Here is a 24,995-nt window from a genome sequence, read left to right as displayed (position 1 = left end):
CTATGTTGATAGAGCGTAACAAAACTTTCATGACATGGTTTAATGAAATGGTTTCTATAGGGATTGGTGCATCAAAGATAATTAAATGGATGTCATATATGTCTAAGTTTAATGTAATAACTTATAGTGCACATGACATTACTAAATTTGTATTCTATACAAAGTTAAAGGATGATTGCAGTAACATGCAAAATAATGGAGTTATGGTTGAAGTTGAATACATGTACTTCTCTAGTTCTAAAGATAACAATCATGTATTGGCATCTAGAGCGTTCTTTGGGGTAATTAATGAGAATTTGGAGATTGATTATGTTACTTTTAAAGTGCCTTTGTTTAAGTGCAAGTGGATTAACAGTAACACTGGTGTAGAAACTGATGAATTAGGATTCACACGAGTCAATCTTTGAAAGGAAGCTTATATGGACGAACCATTCATCACGACATCCTAAGAAAAACAATTTTTTTATGTCACTGATCCTTCTAACACAAGATGATCAATTATTCTTCAAGGAAAACATATTCCTAATAGTGATAAAAATTAATAATTAAATTTCGAGACCCCTTCTTTCGTAACACATGTATGTATCTCATATGAATAAAATGATTTAGACGATGTGCATGTTATTCGTCATGATGATCAAAAGGAGATGTAGGAAAACTAATAAGTAAATGTTTTATATCACTTAATAATATCTATTTATTAATTTTATATTTTTTTATTCTTTTTACTAATATTTTTTTTCCAACATGTAGAGATGCCAAATGATATATGTTGTCTGGTTTTAGAAGTAAAAGTCAGAAAATTAAAAACCCCTAGAGTAAGTTTTATATGATGCATGTTATTGATATTGAAGTTTGAACTTGTTATTGAAGATTTAATCTTGAACGTTGTTCAAAATGTAGATGCTCAATGTAACGTCCCAGACTGCTTTCAAGATTACCGACTAACTCCATAAACCAACACAGGTTTTTTCAGAATGATCTGTTCTCACTCACATGCTTTTTGAGAAACTTCCCAAAAGGTTATCCATCCAAATACTACTCCAAGTCAAGTACGCTTAACTGTAGAGTTCTTATTTGTTAGGATACCAAAAAGAAGATGCATCTTGTTGGTATATGTAGTGTCAATCAATCCTTATAAGCATTCCTTCAATCATGCACTATCATTCCGGCACGACCTCAGGATCCCTCTCTTTCTGACATGAATTCGGAGACTACTCTCCGCCCTCTTTGATCTTGAGTGTTACATCCACTCCTCGCCCTCTTCGGCCTCGGGTGTTACACTTAATGACCTGTAACAAATCACAGAAGTGAAATTTTGGATGGCGTAGAAGAATTTTCATTTTTGTTATTGCTTTTGTTGGTTAGTCATTTGTTTTAGTTTTGTTGTATTATTATAAAGTGTGTGCCATTTTGGTTTTGCAATTGGTGTAAACAATGACTTTTTTTGGTACTACGTTTCAGTTTGAGAATTTAAGTTTGTGAAGTGGGCAAAAGGTACAATGTTTCTGTTTCAGAAATGTGCAAAAAAAAAAGGTTCTGCAATACAAGTTAAAACGAAAATATAGAAAATAAATAAATAACAATTATTTCCCGTGTAATATAATAAACTGAGGTAATAATATGTCTATATTACCTCGATTTTTCTTATAACCGAGAGAAAATGTGGGGCATGTCATCCAATTCTTAAAATAATAAAATGCAGCTGCTGATGATCGAATCCATGACCATTAAGTCTTTCCCCTCAGGGGGACCTCGACCAAGGTAAAAAAATGGTTCACATTTCATGACGCCCTTGGTTATCTCGCATATGTAACCTAGGTTAAACCCAACTTTTAACCGAGGTAAAAAGGGTTTTCTGTTGTAGTGCCTCCCTTTCTTATATTTTTTTCACCTTGAGGACTTGACATCAAAGGCTCATCCTTTTACTAGTACAAGGATTCAACATAAATTAAGTTTTTGAACCCTATTTACTAGTCTCTATTCTCAAAGTCTTTGCACTGAATTCACATATGAATCTCATTAAATTGACATTCCTATTTATTATAATTTTTTATTCCCCAGACTCCATATTTCTGAACTTGTAATCTCACACGCATTCTAGAAAACCAATAAAGATATATTTTTTAGCTCATGTAGTAAACTTGTCTTGGTTGATATGCGCAAATATTAAAGCTCTTAAATATTTAAAATTAGATTAATCTTCTGATTTCCCACTCCAATCCAGCTTTGACGTCTTAAAGATTTTTCTTGTTTACAAACATCTGTTGATCATATATTGTGCAATACATACACCCTTTCCCAAGAAACACTTCACAACTCAACTTCCAAAATTATAAATCTAACACACTCCAAGATGGTCTTATATATCATTACACTCAACTAGGCTATTTCCGCAATTCTACTTAATACATTGTATGTCCGTAAAATTTTCATTTTAGTTATATATTTTTATAAGAGTATGTAATTCATTGAACTTTTTAAATGTGTAACTTGTATAAAAATATGAACCCATAACATTTTAGAGAAATTCTTTATTGTTCATGTTGGATTGTCTGCAATATACAAAACAATATGGTATGTGTAGCGGTGTATTCGTTACCATTGGAGATATTGACTAAATCCAAGGTAAATCATACAAAGTCAAGTCGCCACCGCACTTCTATTTATCCAAAGGAATGGTTAGAAAGCGAACAAAAACCTAAAAGTTTTACAAACAAAACTAGTAAAAGAAACAGAGATCTGGGTAAGGGGGTTGGTTATGCAATGGGAAGGTGTTAGGCCCCCAAAACATCCTAGGGAGCCCTTTTCACGCTTGTTACAAAGGTTATTGTTTTTTGAAAATTTTATTTGTGCAAACATGATTGAAGAGATGAGAAAATAATATACAAGTTTATTTACATTTTGTGTTTGGATGGACAAATCCATTGCCTACGTACCCTCTTATGAAAAGATTAGGATCAAAACCTCGTAGTTCGGGTAAAAAATTTCAAAACAAATGAGTGGATTGATTGGTCCAAAAGCCTTAAGGTCTTTTGTTATCAAAGGGAGAAAACTCAACCTGAAAAACCACAAGTTAACCATGTGAGGATAGCTTCGACATGCTAGTGAGGGGTTAACCCTATAATAAGCATGGAAGGCTCATTGTCCATCACTAAGGACAAAGGTGAGTATTGCATCTACCACAAAGATAACTCAAACCTAATAGCTAAAGGTTATGAAAAATTGATTAAGAAAGTGGACATGGAACCACAAAAGAAATTTGAATGGGTTATATTTACCAATTAGAAGTATATACAAAATGGTCAAAGTTGACTTAAAGATTCAATTCAAAATGAGTGTTATGAAAAGAAAGTTTGAAAATCAAAAGCATAAGGCTTAGGTTTCTAATGTTGAAAACAAAGGTCAAATGTTTGCACAAAAAGGTTTTGGCTTGAGGTTAGGGTAGAGGAATGAAGGAAAAAGTTAAGAAATGAAACCACACTAGGAGTTCCTCTCTTGAGATCATATAGATGATCCAAGTGGTTCCCATCCTTTGGAATAAGCAAGCACAAAGCATAAGCAATCAACCAAGTCTCATAAGAGATCCTCAATAAAAGGAAACAGAATGCCAACACATGGACTTACACCCGACTCCTAACAACAAAAAGGAAACAGAATGCCAATACATGGACTTACACCCGACTCCTAAAAACAAAAAGGAAATAGAATGCCAATACATGGACTTATATCCGACTCCCAACCATAACAAACAAGCATCAAAAGCAAACACATCAAAAGTTCACAAGAAAAAAATCATCACACACTATATACATATAAGAGGCTCAAACAAAAGGGTAGGCTTTAGTCAAGAGGGGTCATATCAACCTTGACAAACAAGCCAAACTATACAAGGGTAATCTGTAGCTCTTAACCACTAACATTGAGAGTTAGGGTGAAGCTGATCAAAGATGATGATAAGGATGAGACCTCATGATAAAGAAAGCGTGGGGATCCAGAAAGTGAGATCCTATTCCACTTGACAGACACTGGACAAAGATCTTGGGTACATGTTCAGAAGCATCAGCACGTAGTGCGAGCATAATGAACGACTCACTGAATAATGGGGGATTGGCTACTAATCCCTTTTATCCGTTAATTGCCTCAACTCTTGGAGGTCTTATCAAGTATCACATGCCTCATCTTGGAGGTCTTTGGCACAATTGTAAGCAAACACAAACAGAGCCTCTGAAGGAGGACTTGCCAACAAAATGCCTGCCAAAAAGGTGACAGGACTTCCAGACTACATGGAGTAAGAAGGTAACTACCTAAGTGGTGTATCAACCATAATCCAAAGCTCAAGCAAGAGCAAAAAGCAAGCAATTAAGGTACCTGTACAAAAGCTAAACAGTTAATATTTCAGTCAGAAAATCAACAGACAAACAGTGAATCTTTCCAACAATTACACAATCCAATGAACAATGCTCAAGCACTCATGAGCTCAAGCATATCAATTAGAACCTACAAAATAAACACAAGTTAGAATTCAAATCATTTGCATCTCACAAAGTGAGAACAAATCAACCATCAATGCTAAATGTCCAAACCTAAAACACAAAGCACAATTAGTATATGCACAAAACACTAGTACAAAGACTAAGTTCAAAACCAAACCAAATGATCAAAACAAAACTCAATCTTCCACATAATGCACATTCAAACATGTCACAAAATGTCCTCAAAAGGACCAGCATCAATTCAATAAGCAAATATCTCAAATGGCCTATGTTATGCAATGATCACAAAATGGGCACAAAGTGAACTTCCAATTTAGAAAATCCAAATCAAAACAGAAATGCATGCAATGGCTTTAATATTTTTTATGCAAGTTTCTCATGTCATGAACAATCATTATGAAAAAGATCAAATCCAGAAAAGTTCAAATGATAGATGAACAAAAATGCACAAATTCAATGTCAAAAATGTGACACAAATTGTCACATACATCTTCATGTGTCAAAAACAATGATAGCATATGAGAAAAAATTCAAACCAGTGCTAAAAAAATCATATCATGAGTGAAGATCAAGCATACAAAAAATCAGATCAATTGGATCAAAGATGAAGATTTCACAATGCATTGAATGCAACATATCAAAATAGCATGGCATGGATCCAAAAATTCACACATCACAAACCAGACATCAACAATTCAGGAAATTAACATCAAAAAATAATAGACATTCATACAAAACCAGGAAAAAAATTGGGATTAATTTGAATCATTTTTCTATTTTTTATGATTTTTCTAAGATGAGCAAAATAATTGACATAACAAAATAAAATGGAGGGAAATAATTATTTGAAATAAACTCAGAATTAATCACAACCACATGATGAGGCGCGCAAAAGCAATCAAACGGCTCACATTTAAATGTCAAAACGCACAGCTTCATTAAAATACATCAGCATACACATCAGCGGTCAAACACGTGCGTGGCAAGGTCAAAGCAATTACAACCAAACAAACGTCCAAGCAAGCACACACGAAGGCGCACACATGGCAGCCAACACAACTAAATGAAACGATGCGTTTCATTAACACACCTTATCAGCACACTCAACAATCAACACACACATGGCACAGTCAAAGGAAACAGAGCCAATCAAATGGACACGCAAGGCAAACGTGGAAGTCACATGGCATATGATCGGTCACCATTTCCATTGAATTCCCACCATTAATCCGACGTATTTGCATCACTTTGGTAAGATTTGTGTTTGTTTATAGTTGTTTCAGAGTCATTTATCATGTTTTGTTAGTTTGGTATCGCATTTAATTTTATTACATGTTTATGTCAAAAAGGTCTCTTTTACGCTTCGTTTTGGTAGTGTTATTGTTACAGGCCGTTGCACAGGTTTAAAAGCGCTAATAGTGGAGTTGGGGATACTCAGAAAAGCAAAAAGATGAAAATACAGCAGTTCAACACGGGCACCCGTGTGCCACAACACTGCCCGTGTTGTTGGTCAGGCAAAGCAAGCTTGGAGAGGAAAAAACAGAGAGTAACACGGGCACCCGTGTGGTGACACACGACCGTGTTATTTAAAACAGTGCATTAACACGGGCACCCGTGTGTAGGAACACGGCCCGTGTTGTTACCTCTGTAGCTTGCTTTAAAAATCACAACTTTTGAAGAGCAACACGGGCACCCGTGTGTATACACATTGCCCGTGTGAATCAACACGGGCACCCATGTGTGTACACACTGCCCGTGTTGATGAGCGCGGCTGAGAAATTTCACTTTTTGTTGTGTGGATCTTCCTGGTTCATTAGGGGTAGTTTGGACTTTTTGCTGGGAAAAATCCATTGGAGGCTATTAGAAGACTTTGGAGAGATAGAGAAAACACTTTTTGACGTACGAAAAGAAAGATTACACCGAAGAAGATAGCTACTACGGAGGATTCGAAGACGGCGAGATTCAAGGGCATCACCCATTGAAGATCAAAATCTCCTAATTCTTTGTAATGTTTAATTTCTATACTATGATTTCTTGGAATACTATGAGAGGCTAAACCCCCAATGCTAAGGGGGTGGTCCTGATTTGATCGTATGTTATGAATTTGAACAAATGATTTCCTTATTACTATGTTACTTATTTCAATTCAATTGTGTGATGTTATTATGCTTTTGTATCGGACAAATACAAATTGATCTATGACTATCAATGACAGGACTGTGATTGTTAGGGTTTTCACACAATTGGGTTTATGATTGCATTATCTAGGACTAGTAACTTTTGTAAACCACCGCAAACCTTGATATTGTTTATGATTAAAACCAATGATTAATTGAATGGACTTTTGAGTAAGAATTGGTATTTTAATAGTTTCTTTCTTAAGGACTTAAGGAAGAACATTTTGAGGTTAGGTAATTGAATATTTCATATGTATTAAGGAAATCTTGACTGAATTCATAACTGGTTAAATCAACCATTCCCCCTAGCATATTTTATCTTAATCTATTATATTTTACTATCTGTTGTGTTATTAGTTAAAATTCCAAATCAACCAAACCATTATCTTTTTGTTTTGATAGAATCAAAGTAAAGTAAGTATTTCCTACGCAATCCCTGAGATCGATACTTGGGAATAAAACTCCTTATTACTACATCGGTAAAAATAGTACACTTGCTATTTTTCCGATCAGCATAAACCCTAAAAAATAACCAGACGCCGGAGCTACAGTCTCCGGCCATCTCCGGCGGAGTTCAACCAATTTTTTTCCAGAAATTAACAAATCATACATCAGTCGAACCGTCTTCTCATGCACATTCCAAATATCATAATCATTTCAACTAATTCTTCCTAGATTGCACGGATTGAAGCAAAACATTTTGTAGATCCAAACTTAAAGTTCATCATACATGCTTAATACTTAATCATTTTCAATTCTGAACATATGCACAAGCTCTACACAACAGGATCTATCATTTTATGATCATAAAAAAGAAAAAGGAGGTGATGAATTTGAAGTCACCGGGAATTGGAAGTTGTTGAAATCGTGTCCTCAAGCTCTCTACAGCTCCAGATCTACTCCACTATACTTTTGTTGAAGCTTTGTGCAAGAATCAACGGTTGAAAACTCTTTAATCCTCTTCAATTTTCAAAACTGATCCACATGAAGATGCTCTTGAACTACACGAAATCTTGATGAATTGCTTCAAGTAATGGATGGATCTTGCTCAGAATTGCACCAGGAACAAGAATATGCAAAGAGATTTGGTGTTTGTGTGAAGAAATGAAGAATTCGAAGAGAGAGAATTTTGGAGGGAACTTTGAAATTCTAGATCTGAAATGCTTCTGTTATGGTTGTTAGGATTAGGGTTTGGCTTTTATACCCCATGCTAATGATGCTGAAAACCAATTAAGCCATTCCTTAATCATGATTAATGAGATTTGGATCAATTTGCAAAAAATGCAAAATTAGCTAGCATGGCCAAAACACACGTGCACATGCTCATGCAAAGGTCTGAATCCACTTAAAATCAACCAAGGATCATCATGGAATTGGTATTTTGCTTGTATCATAAGCCAAATTTGAATTGTGGAAATTCCCTCCAAAATGATCACATGTGAAATGATGAGCATACAAGCTTTTCCATGCATGGAAAAGGTTCATTTGAAATGTCTTGAACATGAGGAGCATTTTACAAAAAGAATGGGCCAATTTGGAGCTTTGTATCAAAAGTTATGCCATTTTGAATTTCCATGCACACCTTGTGATCAAATGGCCATAACTTCTCAACCAATCATCATATGGTCATGAATTAGGACTTTTTGGAAAGGGGAGACAAAGATGTACAAGTTTCATGTACACCAAAAATCCATTTGAAACTTCTTTGACATTGACAAGTCAAGTTGAATGTGGACTAAAAACTTGCCAAATTTGGAAACTTTAAATTACAGGTCATTTTCCATTTTTAGTAAATTTTGTCATGACCTTTGAACCTTCAAGATGGATGATTAGAATGATGAATAGGCATCATTTGAACATGATTGAGGTGTCTCAACTCATTTCCCCCACCTCATAGCCCTCAGTTGACTGCACAGTTGACTTTTGGTCCTCAGATGACCTTGAAATGCCTTGATGAACTTGAGCCTTTATCTCTTGGGGAAATTGCTTCAAAATGGAACCCTAGCTCATGTAAGCTCTTTATAATGATCATTTGGTCTTCATCTCAAGAAAATACCTCATCCCTTGCACAAAGGATCTTCTTGAAGCTCTTGACAAGATGCTTGCTTGAGCTACAAACAAAAATGTTAATGACATATTTTTGTGCTTTTGGTTAGTAAACAAAAATGAGAAAAGCAATGATATACAATTCAAGCATTCCTGGTGATCTCAAACCACTCACAAGAGATCCTTACCCAAAGGGAAAGGGAGCCAAGATGCTCAAAGATCCTTGAGGCTATGCAATGTAATGTTATGATGCCATGAGGGATCTTAGGGACAAAATTGGGGTCTTACAGTATGTTCTAGTTGTTTTTGTGAAGAAAGGGCACATATGAGAAAAAATGTCCCACACATGTGTGCAACACCTCGCCCTTGTCAGTGGACCAATATTGTAGATGTTATGCGAGTTATTTTCTGGCTATTTCAATTAGATTTGTTGTTATCTTTTAGCAATGCATTTATGTGGATTTGTTTGATTAAATTAAACGTGATCAAATCAATTTAAGTTTCAATCAAATCAAATCTTTTTGGAGGATATTTGAAAACCAAATCTTAACAATATATACTACAATTATGGATGTGATCAAATACCCATTGGAAAAGCCCATAATCTGTATTGCTATTTAAGAAGACCCGTTCTAACATTAAAGTCATGGAGTTTGATTGAATATTATTTGTGTTATGGTTTTATTTGAGTCATTTGTTTGTGTTGCGTGTACACCATGCTAGCACCTTCATTCATATCATAAGGCATATTGTTGGTTTGTGTAGTTCAGTTGTAATTCAACATTCTTTAAGTTGTTTATTGAAGTTGATCACTTGTGATTAGTGTTTGAGAGGAAGAGAGAAGGTTTATCATATTTAAGAGGGTGTCCTATATAGAAAGTCATTTGGATTAGGAAGAGGCATTGAAAAATATGGTATTGTTGTTCCTATAACACTAATTGTACTAATTCAAAATAGTGAATCTTGGGTAGAGTTCCCCCCTGATGTAGGTGTGGTTTCACCGGATTGGGTCAATAAATTTTTATGTCCTTTCATTGATTTATGTATTGATCCTCTTATTTATTAATTATTTGTTAATTCTGGTGTAAGATGTTGAACATGTTGGCTTAGGCATCTGGTCCAACATCTGTCCCATGTGAACGGATTTTCAGTTGGCATTAGAGAAGGCACCATGTTCTGTTTGAATGAGCTCATTGGAAGATATTTTATATGCAGATGAACAACACAAAGGATAAATGTTTTGTCAATAGACCACCTATCTTTTATGGAACCAATTATGATTATTGGAAAGCCAAAATGGTTTCCTTTCTCAAATCCATGGACAACAAAACATGGAAGGTTGTGGTAAAATGTTGGAAGCACCCTATGAATATTTCTCAAGATGGTGCATCAAGCTTAAAGCCAAAAGTTGGGTGGACTGATGTAGAAGATAATGAAGATCTTGGAAACTCCAAAGCTTTGGAGGTTATTTTCATTGGTTTGGACAAGAACATGTTTAGGTTTATCAACACATCTACTAAAGTCAAAGATGCTCGGGAGATTCTCAAAACTGCACACGAAGGCACATCCAAGGTAAGAATGTGAAGGTTGCAGCTTCTTACTACTGAGTTTGAGGATCTGAGAATGAATGAAAATGAATCCATCTCTGATTTCAACATCACAATGATTGACATTTCCAACACTTCTTTTGCATTAGGAGAGAAGATGTATGAAGAAAAGATGGCCAAAAAGATCATAAGATGTCTTCCAAAGAAGTTTGATATGAATGCCACAACTATTGAAGAAGCCCAAGACCTTATCAACATCAAAGTTGAGAAACTTGTTGGTTATTTACAAACCTTTGAGATGGATTTGAATGACAGGTCTAAGAAGAAGAAAAAAAGTATAGGTTTTGTGACCAACACTGAAGAGGACGAACATCAACGTGAAGAAAGTTTTTTAGAGGCTATATCCCTTTTTGGGAGAACTTTTAATAAAGCTTTGACAAAGTTGGATAAAAACTGGATGAAAAATGTCCTAGACAAGGTGTCAACATCAGTCCCCTGAATAAGAGAAAAGATGACCACAAACCTAACAAAGGGAAAAGAGCACAATGTTATGAATGTGAAGGGTTTGGTCACATTAAATTTGAATGTCCTACTTTACTAAAGAAACAGAAAAAGTGATTTTCAATCACTTGGTTTGATTCTTATGATGAAAGTGAAAGATAAATAACTAATAAGGTGATGACTTTAATTGGAAAATATGACTCTTATAGTACGTCTAGTGAAGAAGATATCTCAGAAGAAGAGCTAGCTGAAACATATAAATATTTTCTCACTGATTGTAAGGAAACTTGATTGAGATAAGAGAAACAAAATAAGACCATAAGTGTTCTACTTTTGGAAAAAGAGAAGCGTGGCTCAACCATTGTGGGTCTTGAAGAGGAAGTCACATTGTTAAAGTCTAAACTTGACAATATGACAAAATTTGTATGTATGTTGAACAATGGTTCTAATATGTTAGGCGAGATGTTAGAGATTGAGAAGAAGAAGGCGGTTTGACTACAATTCCATGAACAAAAAGGTCAAAATTTCCACTAAGACATTTGTTAATCCTGAAAATAAAACTGATTTTCTGGTGAAGGACCACATGTCCCAGCATCCGACTTAACATGTGTACCCTCACAACAATGGAAACAAGAAATCAAATTGGAGGTGTCACCACTGTGGAAAATATAGTCATATAAGACCTTTTTTCTATGGATTGTATGATTATCCTCAGTCTCGTAGTCAACTAAGGCTTAATAGAAGGAATGGGAAGAAAACTCAAGCTAAGAAAGTGTGGAAACCCGAGGAAACTGTCACTTGCATCATAGCTCCTACATATCTTAGAGTTTCCTCAAGAGAAGATTGGTATTTTTGATAGTGGATGCTCAAGGCATATGACTCGTGAAAAGAGTTACCTTCAAGAGTTAAAGCCTTACTCTAATAGTTATGTCACCTTTGATGATAGAGTTAGAGGAAGAATCAAAGGAATATGGAAAATAGTTAGTCCAAGATTTCCTTGTCTTGATGATATGTTATTGGTAGAAAGATTAACTTCTAACTTGATCAACATAAGTCAACTACGTGATCAAGGTATAAATGTTAGTATCAATAAGTCTGAATGTATTGTCTCTAGCAAAGATCAAGAGGTGTTAATGAATAGTTCAAGATCCAGAGACAATTGGTATATGTGGATCTCTCAGTCCTCATCATGCTTGATATCCAAAGTTGATAAGAATGGGATGGGACACCATAAACTTAGTCAATTCAACCTCAAAAGCATGGATGATATCATGTCTAAAGATGTCATCAAAGGTATATCAAAGCTGAAAGGTGAAAAAGGAGAATTTTGTGGAGATTGTCAAATGGGTAAGATGCACCACATGCAATACGCTTCATCATCCTACTTCCTCTATATTTATGGAGTTAACTCTTATAATTCTCATGAATTTCACACAATAAAAATGTATGGGTGGTGGAAATAACACCATATGTGTGAAGAATAATAAAGGAAAATTCCTTTGTGACTTTGGTTGTGGTATGTCAGACAAGATGAGAACATTATGTCTAATAAATGATCTATGAATGTGAGATAGGTCGTGTAAAAGAGCTCATTTATTTTCTTGGTCTTCATGTAAAACAAATAAGAGAAAGTATATTTGTATCTCAAATCAAGTTTGGACTTGAAAAGATAAGGGGCGCTATTGGAAATTCCATGAGTGAGAACTTATTGCTTTCATTTCTAATGAAACGTACAAATGGAAACTTTCTCTCTCTTACGATCTTTCCATTCTAAAACAAGTGTTCAAAAGATGAATAAAAGGCATGTGGACGGGTTTATCAAAATGTTATCCAAGGAGAAGGAAGTTGAGGAAGAAGAACATGTCTGTGAAGATGAAGAAGAATCTGGAAGTGAAGAAGAGGATGACAACTCTAAAGATTAAGTTTTTTTTACAATCAGGATGTATCCAACATCTTGTATCACATGTGGTGTCTGAGGTGGTTGTGTGCTATTTAGCTACAATTTTTGCTTTCTCTAAGTTGTCATGAGAACACTTTTAGGGTTGATGTTTTTGTAATGATCTTGTAGCATTAACAATTATCATGCACTATATCATTGATCTAAGATGCATAAAATATAAATTTCATTCCTGATGTTCTAGCATTATATTCAACATTTGTTCTCATAGTTGATATGTATCTACTCCTGACAAATTCTTGACTAATATGTTCACTGACTGTGTTGACAACGCTAATAGCTTTTCCAAATTATGGCAAAAAGTGGGAGTAGGAATTTGTTAGGAATATGTGCCTAACTAATTGTGTGTGCTCACATGTTGGAGTATGTGGCCTAGCATCTGACCCTTAACTTTGGAAGCATGTGTGAGCTGATCTGTTCATTTCTCATAGTGGTTGTGGTGTGTACTGACTATTGATATAACTGAAAACCATTGATTATGTTTGTGTGCATGTTGAATGATTATGTTTGTCTGCATATTGGCTTATTATGTTTGGTAGAGTGCCCCTCAAACATAGGTGTGGGTTCATCGAACTACGTTAACAATTCTTTGTGTCCTTTTATTGATTTCTGCACCGATCATCTTGTTTATCAATTATTTGTTAATTTTGGTGTAAGATGTTGAACATGTTGGCTTAGGCATCTGCATCGATCATCTTGTATATCTCTGTGTGTGTGTGTGTGTGCGTGTCTGTGTCCCTCTGTGTGTGAGTGTGTGTGCATGTGGGCGTGCATGCATGTGTGTGTGTGTGTGTCAGCGAGTGTATGTGAGCTTATACATTGAATTACAAACTTGAAATTTTGACACTTATCTATTACTCTTTTTTTAATCGTAAATTAATACATTAATAAGGTCGAAAAAGTACAATGAAATAAAAAAAGAGTCAACAAGCACAATGGGTGTCAAGTCAACAAACAATAGAGAAGCAATAATACATAACAAATGAAAGAAGGAGATCATACAACCACCCAAAAACAAAAAAAAACAAGAGAATTGAAACTAGAAATCTAGAAAAACACCCGCACAACAATCACCATCCAACAGGTGTCGCATTACGCGAAAAACCGGCGGGAAACAGAAACAACAGAGCCGCCACCGTGCGTTATTTATCCCAAAAGAGGGAAAGGAAACGCTCAGAGTAAACCTGGAAAAAGCGTGGTCTCGCGACCAAAGAGAATGGGATCGGGAGTCGGTTATGCGAAGGGAAGGTATTAGCACCCCTACGCATCCGTAGTACTCTACGGGATCCACGCACACTAGAAAGGAAAATGGTTGCTAAAACACTGCTCAAATAAACATCTATACAGGCTGAAAGAGACACAAGAAACAGACTGAAACTGACTCGGCAGGATATCGCATCCTGGGCCTACTTAGTCTATCAAGCATAGACATCAGAGTCTAAGTAGTTCGGACTGGGGAAACGACACATGCTCGCTAGGATATCGCATCCTATGCATACGTATCTCCTTTGGACGAAGGAGAATCAGAGCATTCGTAGCTCGGCTAACACGCACACAAACAAACAGAGGCAAGGGCAAACATGGAGCCTGAATGCCAATCACTGGACTTACATCAGCATCCGAACCAAACACACGCACAAGGAGGCAAACGTGGAGCCTGAACGCCAATCACTGGGCTTACATCAGCATCCGAACCAAAACACACACTGGAACCCGAACGCCACTCGATGGACTTACATCAGCTTCCAAGCACACAACAACACAAAACGAAGACACAGGCAGAAGAAAGGTCTCGATTGCAACTAGGGCAAGAGAAAGGGGAGGTCTCAATCGCAACGAGGGCGAGAGAAAAGAATTAGTGTTAGTTGTTAGTCAAACTCGACAAGACATCGCATCTCGTGCCTACGTATCTCACCTGAACATGAGAATCAGAGTTGCCGTAGTTCGGCTAAACTATTCCTGTTGGTTTGTGTTTTTTAAGTGGACGACGTCACTACGCAATCTACCGGATGCTCGACCATTGGAGACTTACTCACCTGTAGTAGAAGGAGTTGACGTATCCTTAAGAGGGGATAATGTTTGTTTGTGTTTTAGGAAAGCTCAAGCAAGAAAGGAAGTCCTATACGAAGGAACCGTGCTACCTTAATCGTCATGCAAACGAGACTACGCGAAGTCTAGCCAACCTAGGGGATACAATCACACCACACAAACATATACAGCATGAAATAAACACACCAACAAGGGGCTCAAACATCAAGGCTAGGCTTTAGTCGAGGGGTCATATCAACCTCAACAAACAAGCCTCTGTATCGGGGTCAGGTTAGCTCTTAACCTTGCCATTGAGGGGCTAAGGTGAAGCTAGATGAAGGGTGATGAGGGGTGTGCCTCATTGCTTCTATCTCAAGTCCGAGAGAGCATGTAAATATAAGAATGTGGGGGAGTTCAGAAAGATGGAACTCTTTCCCCAATTGAAGACTCTATAGATCTTGGGTTTGGATCTCAATGCTACAACCATGTAATGGGAGCAAGGAGAAGACTCACAGAATAGTGGGGGATAGATTGCTTATCACTACCTTCCACCAATTGCCTCAAATGAGGACTTTTCCTGCTTGGGACAAATATAAACATACACAAGCATTGCCTCTTAAGGAGGACTTCAGACAGTTTTGCCCGGCCCGGTAACAGCCGGGTCTCCAGACTACATGAAGAAGAAGGTTCTATACCTCAATGCCAATTGCTTATAAGCAAAGCAATGCAAGTTCTTAAGAGAACTGAGCAACTAAGTGTACCTGTACAAAAGTCAAACAGAATCAGCATCCCATTCGTAATCAGACAACAATATAATGATCAATTAACAATCCCAATGATGTGCATAGCACAAGTCCATGTGGACCAACATCCTACAAAACAGCCACATTAGTTTACAAGTATCAAGTAAAACATCCCAAATGTGAAACAATATCCTTAAGCCTTAACCTCTTAACCTGAAAAGCCACAATCACATTCAAATGTAAGTAACATGACCACTAGGACTAGCCTAGGGTCCAAAAGAAAGAAAAATCCTAAAACAGCAACCAATTCATGATCAAAGTCAAGCTATATCAATAACAAAGGGATCCCAATTGGTCCCATATTCAAACTATGCTCTCATTTCAATTTATGCAACATATAAGGCAAAAGACGCAATGTGGATTCTCATACAAGCAACCAGCAAGATCACATTCAAATAAATGCCAACATGGCATCAAAAAATCCACAAAAATTATGTTCTAACCAGAAGGCATTCAACAAGCCACATGTTAATTTTCAAGTCATTTGGACTAGTAGATCAATAGGAATTAATTAAACATATCGGAGCATGCAAAAACAACATCAAATGAAGCCTACAATTATACACCAACTTCAATTAGATGGTAAACAGTAATGGTGCATTATAAATCAGTGGGACCAAAGCCAAAAGATAGCTACAGGGGTTAAGAATTATCCTATCAATTTTCATGGTCATTAGACTAAGTGTGTGCATATGGCAACATGTAGACTAAAGGTTACACTAGTTAGGCCACAACAATGGTAGGCAGCAAGGAAAAATACTAATCAAATCGAAAATGGATTGCAAAAATCCACAAAAATTCACAGGGGATGTTAACATGTCAAACAAGCTTCATGCAAAAATTCAAGGCCATTGGCCATAGGGAAGCATGGTAAACAATTAGAGAAACTCAGCATATCACTTGATGTCACATTATTTCATACTCAAATTTACCAATTCATATATAATAAACCATAGACTCAAAAATTATGAAATCTATGTCAAAAAAATCCAGAAGGATGTCAAGAATCAATATCTCAATTTTCATTTAATTTGGATATAGCATGTGGTCTCTATAATTAAAATGGTAAATCATGTAGAAATATGTGTACATTAAAGATATCTCTAGGTCCATTTACATTTTTTCCAAGCAACATTTTTACTTTTGATTCTATAAAAAAGTAGAGAAAAAAAAGAAGATTAACAAAAAAGTCTTGATTTATTTGGATTATTATTGGTTATTGTGTGATTTTTTGAAGTTTGTAAATAATTATTGAATAATTATTTAAGAATTATTATTGGTTTAATTAATTAATTGTGACAACAATGGCAATGCTGTGATAACAGATGCGGAAGCCAAAACGCATCACTTAATTAAATGACGTGTCGCGTGGCTATTGGCTCTGGCGTTGAGAAACAAGGAAATGAATTGAAAACGCAGGATGTAGGATCTACCGCGTGAAATTCCCAGAATCTTTGGATGTTCATCGCCTTCTTCAATGTTCTTCGCTTCCGGATGAGGTTTCGAGCAATTCTTGATGAAAACGCATAAATCGTACATCGTTGGAACCGGTTTTTGATCGCGATCACGAATATATAAGTGAAAATGTCCAGAAGTTACTATACGCAACGAATCGAACAAAATAAAGAAATGCATCGAAAATTCAATCGCGGATTTCTCAAGCAATTCGCAATAAAAATACGATCTACAAGCTCAGGCGTATTCTACAATGGATGTTCTACGCAATCCCTAACACAATTGAAGCGATTATACGATTTGAAATCCGACCTTTCTTGATTGTGCAGTAATGGAGTTCGTGATTTAGAGCTCGGCGACGCGAAACAGATGAAGGAGATTGCTTCAGAAGGTGAGTGATGATGCCAATCCAGCTCCAGCACGGTTGAATCAAGCGATTTCGTTGACTGCCATAGAAATGTCACCTTGTAGCAGCTGCGTTTTCTTGCTCGAATTTCGCTCAAAACCTGCAAACAGCAATTCAACAATACGTGTAGATGATGGATTGCAAAGAATTAACACCAAATCAGTGAGGGTTGATGAATTGGTGCAAAAAATTTGGTGAAGAATTGGAGGAAAAATGAGAGAATCTGCTTTTGCTTTGAGATTTTCTGTTAGACTTGTGAGAAGTGATTGCAGAAAAATGTGATTGTGAGAGAGTGATTAACCTCTTTTCTGTTATGGATTTAAGTATATATATGGATTCTTAATCCCTCCTTAACCATGATTAAGCATGAAAAAGTGATTAGTGCAAAATAGCTCATGTAGTGCACTTTGGATTTTTTTTCTTTTTGAAGCTTAGCAGCATTTTTAGCAGCATTTTTCAATTGGAAACAATCAAAAATATCCTTTGGGAGCTGGTTGCATTGGCCTTATTTTCAAATTCTCCATATTTCTCATTTTGGACGATTTTGCCCCTCCTTCTAAATAATTCACTTCAAAAATGGCCTTTTGCATGGAGTCTTTTCCAAGAAATCCAATTGTGCACCCTTGAAGTACACATTAAATGGAGTTTGTGCATATAAAGAACTTGCAATTTGGACAAACCATGTGGTAGTTATGGCCTCCTGATTACGGGTCTTTTCTGAAATTCACTGAGCCATATTTTGTAAACCACACATTGGATTTTTGAGTTCTTGGACTTTTTGGAATGGTGAGAACAAGATCTTCAACTTTCATGTTGGACAAAATTCCATTTGAAGCTTGTATGATGAAGTTGTTTTGAGGAGAAAAACTTTCCATTTTGGGCAGCTGAGATTACAGGTCCACTTGCCATTTTGGGAAACTGTCTGCCTGAGCTCAATTCCTTCAACCTTGGTCTTTGAAATGCCAAATGAAGTTTATATAGACATGAATGAGACATATTCAACCAATTCCAATCATCAAATCACTGATTAAATGTACAGTTGACCACAGTTGACTTTTATTGACTTTCGGTTGACTGAACAATGACTGGTGACTTCTGAGCATCCAATCTTTGGCCAAACCACTTCAAGATGATCCTTGGACCATAAGAGCTTGAAAAATCAACCCTAGGGCTTTGTCCCGATGAAAATGGCACTTGCTTGCTTGATTAACTGATTCTCCTGATCAGTCTGACCTGATTCATCAACTGAGCTTGCACTTGGGCAAATGGACAATGCAATGTTATGCAATGGACATTGTTAATGCTATGACCTAATATGAAATGAATGTACAAAATGGTAGGGTGCAAATTTGAGGTGCTACAGCTGCCCCTATTCAATCAACTGGGAACCCGAATGGATGAGAGCAACGGCTGTCAGACTTTCAGGGTAAACAGGGATTGAATACCAAGTACCGTAGAAATTTGCACACTGCTGGGAATTTTCCTTGTTTTTTTTTTTTGTTTTTGAGGTACAACCGCATCCAGACATCGACACACGATGACTGGGATCAGTAATCTCAACTAGATGCCAGCGGACAACTAGGAAAAACTCAACGTTTACCAAGACCAACGGAGAGGTAAATCAACTCTACTGGGGATAACCAGGAAAGGATACAACCATACGTCAGCGGACGCAATGGGAAAAACTCAGCGTTTACCAAAACCAACGGAGAGGTAACCGGACATCATAGGATGAAAGGGAGAGAGATACAACCATACGTCAGCGGACGTAATGGGGAAAAACTCAACGTTTACCAAAACCAACGGAGAGGTAACCAGACATCATAGGATGAAAGGGAGAGAGATACAACCATACGTCAGCGGACGTAATGGGGAAAAACTCAACGTTTACCAAAACCAACGGAGAAGGAGAAAACTCAGCCAAGACGTCATAGGACGAAAGGGAGACTCAACCAGACGTCATAGGACGAAAGGGAGAAGGAGAAAACTCAGCCAGACGTCATAGGACGAAAGGGAGACTCAACCAGACGTCATAGGACGAAAGGGAGAAGGAGAAAACTCAGCCAGACGTCATAGGACGAAAGGGAGACTCAACCAGACGTCATAGGACGAAAGGGAGAAGGAGAAAACTCAGCCATGACGTCATAGGACGAAAGGGAGACTCAACCAGACGTCATAGGACGAAAGGGAGAAGGAGAAAACTCAGCCATGACGTCATAGGACGAAAGGGAGACTCAACCAGACGTCATAGGACGAAAGGGAGAAGGAGAAAACTCAGCCAGACGTCATAGGACGAAAGGGAGACTCAACCAGACGTCATAGGACGAAAGGGAGAAGGAGAAAACTCAGCCAGACGTCATAGGACGAAAGGGAGACTCAACCAGACGTCATAGGACGAAAGGGAGAAGGAGAAAACTCAGCCATGACGTCATAGGACGAAAGGGAGACTCAACCAGACGTCATAGGACGAATGAGAAAAACACAACGTTTATCGAAACCAACGGGGAGGTAGATCCACTTGGGGAAAGGTACAACTAGACGTCATAGGACGAATAGGAAAAACTCGACGTTTATCGACACCAACGGAGAGGAGGAAACTCTGAGGGGAATCATCTGGTATTACCAAATGATCTGCGGGGAACAATCAACTATACGTCATAGGACGCACAGGAAAAACTCGACGTTTATCGACACCAACGGAGAGGAGGAATCTCTTCTGGGGACGACCCTGTGGGGAATGATATCAACTATACGCCAACGGACGCATAGGAAAAACTCGACGTTTATCGACACCAACGGAGAGGAGGAATCTCTTCTGGGGAGAGTGAACACAACCAAATCATCAACGGATGATCGGGAAAAACTCGACGTTTATCGACACCAACGGAGAGGAGGGAAATCACTTGGGAGAGCGAACACAACCAAATCATCAATGGATGATGGGGGCAAAACTCGACGTTTATCGACACCAACGGAGAGGAGTAAACTTCACTAGGGAAGGGACGACGTTATGAACATCGAAAGATGATGTTTACTGACATCAAAGAAGACCAGACACTACGCATGACTGGGAAAGCACCGAAAGATGGTGTTTACCGACACCAAAGAAGACCAGACACTACGCATGACTGGGAAATCACCGAAAGATGGTGTTTACCGACACCAAAGAAATAACACACGCGGGTGTTAACGGGATACTGACATCTACAAGATGACAGGGCAAGGCTGAACACTTGCAGGGGATCTCACCGGGGAACAAGGTCACGACAGCGAGCAAACAGGAAGGAACACCAAGGATACCGGGTTGTAGGTATGAAACAGGTGACCGACCAAAGCGTGAATTGGTTTGTGCTCCAAAACACTTCACATCCTAAAGAGGGCTAGAAAAGCAGTCTTGTTAGAGGATGGACATTCAATTCCACAAGGAATACGAATCTTACTCGACTGGGGAGGACAAAACTTCGACCCAAGAGCGCATGAGACATATTATCTATAGCCGTCAAAACGTAGATAATAGGCTCGCATGGAAGATTATCCATAACCGGGTTGGTTGTTAAATGGATAAATCAACCGACATCATCCTGAAGAGAGCAAAGGCAAACTTGTTAAAGGATGGACATTCGATTCCGAACAAAGGAATACGAACCTTACTCTGCTGGAGAAAACAATCAAAGGACTGACCAGAGAGTGCATGAGACATATTATCTATAGCCGTCAGAACGTAGATAATATACTCGCATGGAAGATTATCCATAACCGGATTGGTTGTTAAATGGATAAATCAACCGAAAAGAAAGGCATCGGGGTACCAGGAATAGGTATGCAAAGATGACCAATCAAAAGAGGATGAAGTTGCTTACTCGGAGCAAGTGCCCAAAAGGAAGGGGAAGACCCACTGGGGACAATACTGCTTGATCAAGGCAAGTATCCAGAGGGGACAAGACTATCAATACCGCAAACTGGGTACTGATAACTGCAAAGAGGGGATTACATCTACCGGTTTGTAGGCAGAAAACCACGGAAAAGTAACCAGTCATCGATAAGATGAGCACACAGGGTTAACTCCACCAAGGGGATGAAAGTGGGATTTTACAACTACCGGTTCGCAGGTAGAAAACCACCGACAGAATGAACCACAAAGGCTACCTCTGCTAGGGGATGAAAGTGGGATTTTACAACTACCGGTTGGGTAGAAAACCACAAAGATAGGACTTACAACTACCGGTTTGCAGGTAGAGGCCCACAAATCCCGCTGAGGATAAGATGAATGAGTGCCGGTTAGTGACCAACTATTCATTTATGCCCCAGGGAAAAACAGGAGACAGCCCAAATAGGCCAATTCAGGATCGATCCGAAAAGGCAGACTGGATCAAGACTCATCCTAATGAGGAAAGAACTCAATAGGGAAAACCCATCCCGAGGGGGAGGGAACGGAAACAACCGTCATCCACGAGGGTATAACTCAATGGGGAGCGCAGAAGGAAATGACAGACACTTTTCTGCTTAAGGGGTAGACTCTACATGGAGAGATCAGACACACCCACATCTGCTAGGGGAAAAGATCCAAGCCGGCAAGATGCTACCAATTGGGGAGTAACAATGCTGGGGATACCCGCTCGACCAAGGAGTCACTTGTTGGGGGAAACACCTCTCTCAACCCTGCTGGGGAACCCAACTCTGAAATCGATCCAAGCGATGCTAAACTCTTTCCAACAACCCATTCTTGGTCAATTCACCACGGCCTCGGGCTAATGGATATGCTTGCAATGCCGATGCATGAGTTTTTTTTTGTTTTACACAATGCCCCATGATCATGGAAATGCTATGCACTAATGATGCAATATGTTATGCTTATCTAAATGATGGATGCATAAAACACACGTCTCCTCCAGAGACAACACTGAGGGACTCCAGGAACTGCACTGAGGATCTCATTACCACGTCAACTTCCACCCTGCTGGGGAAAGACAAACCTCGCTGGGGATGATCTCCATCGAACCCGGACTTGCTTGGCGATTACCCTGCTAGGGGAGGCAACCCATGCTTGTCTCTACTGGGGATGATCCTCCGCCGAACCCGATCCGCTTGGGGACCTCGCTGAGGGAAACCCATCGACACAAACTCTGCTGGGAAGACAGCTTCAGACTGGGAAAACAATCACAACTCCGCTGGGGATACGGTAACCTTCAGGCTTGCTGAGGAGGCACCGATCTCGAATATGCTAGGGAGATGACACTCTCAAACCCATTGGGGAAATACGACCTATCGGACACGGGCCGCCCTTCGATTCGTCGAACACTGGCTCCATCGTCCACCCACAATGTCAGCTTTCCACTTCTGAGAACTCCCAAGACTTGCCTAGACTTTTCTGATTCATCCCACGAAGATCAAATTCCTGGGATTCATACAAACTTTCCAGTCTTTAGACTTTGAAGAGTCTTCTTGATTAACCCTCCAGGATCGTCATCGTAATCCTTCACCATCCTTTCATCGTTCGTCTATCCCTTGCCCCTGGTTGGACTCTGTGGGGATCTCTTGTCAAAAGGCTTCATATCACTACTTGCCAGCGAATGAAGATATCTAACAGCACCTGCACAAGAGATTGTTAGATAAAAGCGTGCCCCAGGCGTGCCAACACTTCAACATCTTGGTCACTCAAACTTCCGAATAAGATTTCCAGATTTCAATCTTATAAGCATGCATCGGAAGGGACCTCTATGTTTCAAAATGCAAATATTCTTATCAAAATAAACGGATGTTTTCGTAATCAAAGCGGTAATGAAAACAAAAACAAAACTATTTGACTGAATACGCATTTTATTGACTGAAAAAAGATAGCTCAAAACCGAGCAACACACAGGAAGCAATCCCTGGAAAGAGGTGATTGCGCACAAAAGGAAAAAATCTATCCTAATGGCAATGTGAAACCGTGATTTCATCGGGTTCCAACTCGGTTACACCTCATATGTCCTCAAGACTTTCCGCACTTTCGGCCTTCTGAACCAGACGCTTCCAATCGACCTCTGTCAGAGACTAGCTGCGATGTCAAAAGCTCACACGGTCATGCTAGACGCAGTTGTTCGTTTCATTCCCTCTTTTTCCTGGACCGCCCTTTCAGGTTTCAGTCCACCGGGATACCCTTTTTTGCCCAAGTCGCCCTTGTGGGGTTTTCGACTTGCCGGGTGTACAGTTCTTTTCTTTTATTATCCCTAACTTTTGCCCGAACCTTTTCTCTTTTTCTTGGTTCGCCGGGATGCCCCTTTTTTGCCTGGACTCTTTTATTCTTTTTGTCCAGCGGGTCTCTCTTTTTTTTCACGAAGTATCTTCTAACTGCGTCCGCATTCACAGGGAATGGAAAATCTTCATCATTCGTGGTCATCAATCACAAGGCTCTGTCAGAGGAGACCTTTTCGACCACGAATGGACATTCATAACTGTTTATCCACTTGCCCCACGATCGTCTTGAGGAGGAAGGATCCTTTTCGACATCACATCTCTTCCATACTACCCACGAGGTCCCACTTCTCGGTTAACAACACGCTTCATTTACTGGGTACAACTGCCCCATGACAAGTAACCGTCAGCCCTTTTCTCATCGGTTAGGCTCAACGTGTCATACTGAGTCCTCATCCACTCGCCCTTTTCTGACTTCTCATCCATCTGGACTCTCCACAATGAGATCTTGCCTCCAGCAGGCAATATCACTCCCATCCCATACTGAATGAGGAAGGTGTTGCCCCAGTAGATGCACGTATCGAAGTACGACACTCAGGATACCAACTTCGTACTCAGCCACCATCGTTGGTGCTTTCAACTGTTATCGGGGAAGCACTAGCTCATTCACTTTAAACTCTCCCCATCAGACATCAGAATCCGTTCGGATTCAGGGTCAGGCCCCTCCTCCGGGATCGGTCACTCTCAATCTTTCGATTTGAGTACCTCGAGATATCCTCATCAGGGACTTCAAACTTCCTTGGTTGAGAATCATCGATGGGTTGTTGGGCGAGATAACCATACAATACCCTCCTCTTGATTGCTTTCTGGGAGGTATACCGAATATCGTATTCAGTCGACACCATTTGCCCTCTCGCAACCCGTCCGTTCAACGCTATCTCCTCAAGCACATACTTGATCAGATCCATTTTGGACATCCACAAGGTGGTATGAACCAGCATACTGTCTCAGTCGGCGAACAGCCTATGCCAAAGTACATCAAGTTTTCTCGAGCAGTGAGTGTATTGTTTCACAGTCGATAAACTTTTTGCTTAGGTAAATTGCGTGCTCTTTTCGACAAGACTAGTCATGCTGACACAGTACGCACCTCATAGACCCCTTGAGGGCTGTCGAGTACCAGATTAACAGTTGTTTCTTTCAAGGAAGATGTCAGAATCAGAGGTTCCTGTTACTCCTTTTTCCTTTCCATGCCCCTTGGCAGTCATTATTTCACCTGACCATTTGATTTCTTTTTTTTTGTTTGTTTTTGGTTCAGGCGTTTCTTGCACTGTTTTTTTTTTTTTTTTTTTTTTTTTTTTTTTTTTTGCAGGAAAAACCTCGATTCCTCTTTCATTCACAACATGCC

This window comes from Lathyrus oleraceus, chromosome 7 (assembly GCF_024323335.1).
Source record: "Lathyrus oleraceus cultivar Zhongwan6 chromosome 7, CAAS_Psat_ZW6_1.0, whole genome shotgun sequence".
NCBI classification, from domain to species: Eukaryota; Viridiplantae; Streptophyta; class Magnoliopsida; order Fabales; family Fabaceae; genus Lathyrus; species Lathyrus oleraceus.
The sequence above is the reverse complement of the archived record's forward strand: the minus strand, read 5'-3'. Positions refer to the sequence as shown.